This window comes from Sceloporus undulatus, chromosome 5 (assembly GCF_019175285.1).
Source record: "Sceloporus undulatus isolate JIND9_A2432 ecotype Alabama chromosome 5, SceUnd_v1.1, whole genome shotgun sequence".
In the NCBI taxonomy this organism is placed as follows: domain Eukaryota; kingdom Metazoa; phylum Chordata; class Lepidosauria; order Squamata; family Phrynosomatidae; genus Sceloporus; species Sceloporus undulatus.
The window spans coordinates 88,402,473-88,405,151 of record NC_056526.1 but is presented as its reverse complement, the minus strand read 5'-3'; positions in this window follow the sequence as shown (position 1 = coordinate 88,405,151).

The window sequence follows — 2,679 nt, the reverse complement described above, 5'->3', positions numbered from 1 at the left end:
TGAGTAATGAACAATAAACACTGATCCCAGAAGCTGTAACGTAACAGGTGCTGATGATTTAGGCAGCTGGTTGTTGAAGGAGATGCCCATAAATCTTCCAGCAGCCCCCAATGTCTTTGCTGCTTACAGCTGTTTTATGTAGATGATTGTCTGTCCTCTAGCATTTGTGTCTGCTTGATCTTGGACTAGCTTTGGTTTGACAGCTTTGATTACTTTTTGATGGCTTCTGGTATCTTTACTACTGACCTGTTATAACTACTCCTGGACCGACTCACAACTGAACTTGTCCCAAAGCAGAGATAATTGGCATTGGCTCACTTGCCACATCTGGGCAAGGCACCATGACCATGGTCTGCTGTAAGGACATTCAGGAGAGAAGCAAAGTCTAGCTTGTGATCTTTACCTTCAAAGAGAGTGCCCACCGTGTCCCCTTTCTGAACAGATTGAAATGCTGTATTGGAGAGTTACATGCACTACCTTGTATATTCAGTTTATTTGGTTAATCTTTTTTATTTAAGCTTCAATTTGTTAAATCTCATCCATCTTATTACTGATTAAGGCATCAATATCTTCTCTGCAATCTGATGGATAGACAGAGTTCTGTTCCACTTCAACAATAATGTTCAGTCTACCTCTGATCCCCTTGTCCACACTATAATTGTAAAGTGTGGATACAGTCATAAACTGGTGTCCTTTTTTGCTCACACGGACTGGGAATTGAGCCTACTTCTTTCAAATTTCTAATTCTTTCAAATTGACTTCTGTAGTGAACTTTAATTCTCGGTGTTGACCATATACACCCAATCCTATTCATTTACTCCAAAACCCTATTTATTTCAGTGGAATCAACTCTTGGGCGAGTCATCTAATAATTCAATCCTAACTTCTTCAGATATAAATGGTAATTTGCAGTCTGCTTCTAAGCAAGTGTATATTGCATTTCTAAAACCTATTTGAAGATATAGCCATGTTAGTCTGTAGAATCAACTAAAACCTATTGAAAGATATAGCCATGTTAGCCTGTTCGTCTCAGAACATCTGAGGAAGTAAATTGAAGTCTATGGAAGCTCATGCTGCCAATATCTTTTTTTCAGTTAGTCTCAAAAGTGCTACAAGACCTAAAATCTATTGTGATTGGGAGGTTCATTTCACCAACAATTAGATCCAGAACAATATTTCTAATATATAAGCTCATATCCCTAGCTAGCTGGCACATCAAGCCATGTTGCCCCAGAGTCCATGCAACAGCAGGTAATAGCAGTGTGCTTAACAGATCAGAGAAAAAGGCAAAGGAGACAAGAAATAGGTTTATAGTAATACATTTTTTTATTAGCTCTTATTTCTGTTTATGTTGGATTTAGTATTTTGATTATCTTTATCATGATTTTTTAAAAATGGATTTGAATGTGCCAATTAACCTATCAAGTGACTCCTGCTCAGTGCCCAGGGGAAGGCGAAAAACCTCCAGGATCTCAGGCCAATCCGCCCTGGAGGAAAATTCCTTCCCGACCCCAAAAGTGGCAGTCAGCATTAGCCTGGGCATGCCATGAGCAAGAGTCACACAAGCTAGATTTGCATGCTCCTGAAATGACCATATAGCAGACCATGGCCAAGGTGCCTTGCTCTCTTAGGCAGTCGTGCCAATGCCAATTATCTCTGCTTTGGGACAATTCAAACCTGGCACTGTGCCACATTGTGTTTACATCAAAACTGGACTCCAGAAGAATTCCTCCTTTATAATCCTAGGATGTACTCTGGAGGGGAGCCTAGAATTTCTGCCTAGAGCAAGAGGCTCTCCCATTTTTCTATCCTCCATTCAGCAGCCTCCAAGTGGGGAGTTATCTTACAAGAAGAGTAAATCAGTCCATTCAATCCAGAGATGTGTTCAGGGAGTCACCATTTTCTGCAGGACAAGGGAGTTGCAGTGCAACATGACCGACTCACCCTCTTCTGAAAATATTTCAAAATCCAAATATTCTAAAAACTCACAAATATTCAAATCCAATATTCTAAAAACTACAAAACTGTTTTTCATGGGTGGCTAACATAGTGACACCTTTGATTTCTCGATTGTTCTAATGTACACAAACTTACTTTCACGCACAAAATTATTTTAAAATATTGTATAAAATCTTTCAGGCTATGTGTATAAATGTACTATGAAACTTAATGTTTTTAGCCTTTGATCACATCCCAAGATCACAGAATGATGGAATTGTAGGTTGGAAGAGACCACAGGGTCATCTATTCCAACCCCCTGAAATGCAAAGAGACCAAAGACAAGCTTTCGACAGAATGATGACATCCAGACTCTGTTTAAAAACCTCCAAAAATGATAATACCCACTTTCTGAGGCATCACATTGCACTGTTGACCAGCTCTTACCATCAGTGGAAGTGAAACTTAGTCTTCCAGCTGTTACCCAAATGCTAGGGTCCTGGGAGGGCACCACCATTGTATTCAATGGGGAAAAAAATTAGCTCATGGAATTGCAGAGGGCTGAGTAATGTTTAAACCAGGAAAAGTATAAGTCTTGCAGGTTCAGACCAGGAGCACCTAGTGCAGTCATTCTCAACCTTTATTTCTCCAAATGTTTTAGATCTCATTTCTCATAATCCCTGGCCTTTGGCCATGCTAGATGGGACTTTTGGAGCTGAAGTCAAAAACACCTGGTTTAGA